Genomic DNA, 575 nt, shown 5'->3' on the forward strand with positions numbered 1-575 from the left:
GGGTGCCAGATCCCCATTCTATAATCCATAGTCCTCCGGTTCAGATCCAAGTCTTCCTTCAGCCTTCACCCAACCCTTCCGGCCCGCATTCCTCAGCCAGAGTTATCTGAGCTCGGGTAGGAGCAGGGATCTGCTCTTATGTGAGGTGGATGCTTCAGGGCTGGGGGAGGGAGAGGCATGTTTCCTCCAACTCTAGAAATGTGCCCTTTAATCCTCAAGTTTGAGACCAATCCCTTACATATGTTTCTGTTGCATCCATGCAAATGGCACTTGAAGGCCGTTCAGATGGGGAGCAGAGAAGCTGTCTTGCAGAGCTAAGCAGTGCCCATTAGCCCCTTTCCCTTCTCCATAGCATTATGGACATAAGGAAGCCTCATGACCCCAGGGTTCCAGCATTATGAATCTCCAGGGGTTGGCCTTCCTCTCTGGCCCAACTCAGGGAGGCAGAAGGGTATCCCCAAGACACCTCCCCAAAAAAGTGCCCCTGAAAATGTCAGGGCAGCATGTGACATATAACTTTAGTTTGAGGGCATCTCTCTGGCCATCCTGATGCTACCTAGATATTGTTTCCCCTC

Source organism: Martes martes (genome assembly GCF_963455335.1).
Source record: "Martes martes genome assembly, chromosome: X".
Classification (NCBI taxonomy): Eukaryota; Metazoa; Chordata; class Mammalia; order Carnivora; family Mustelidae; genus Martes; species Martes martes.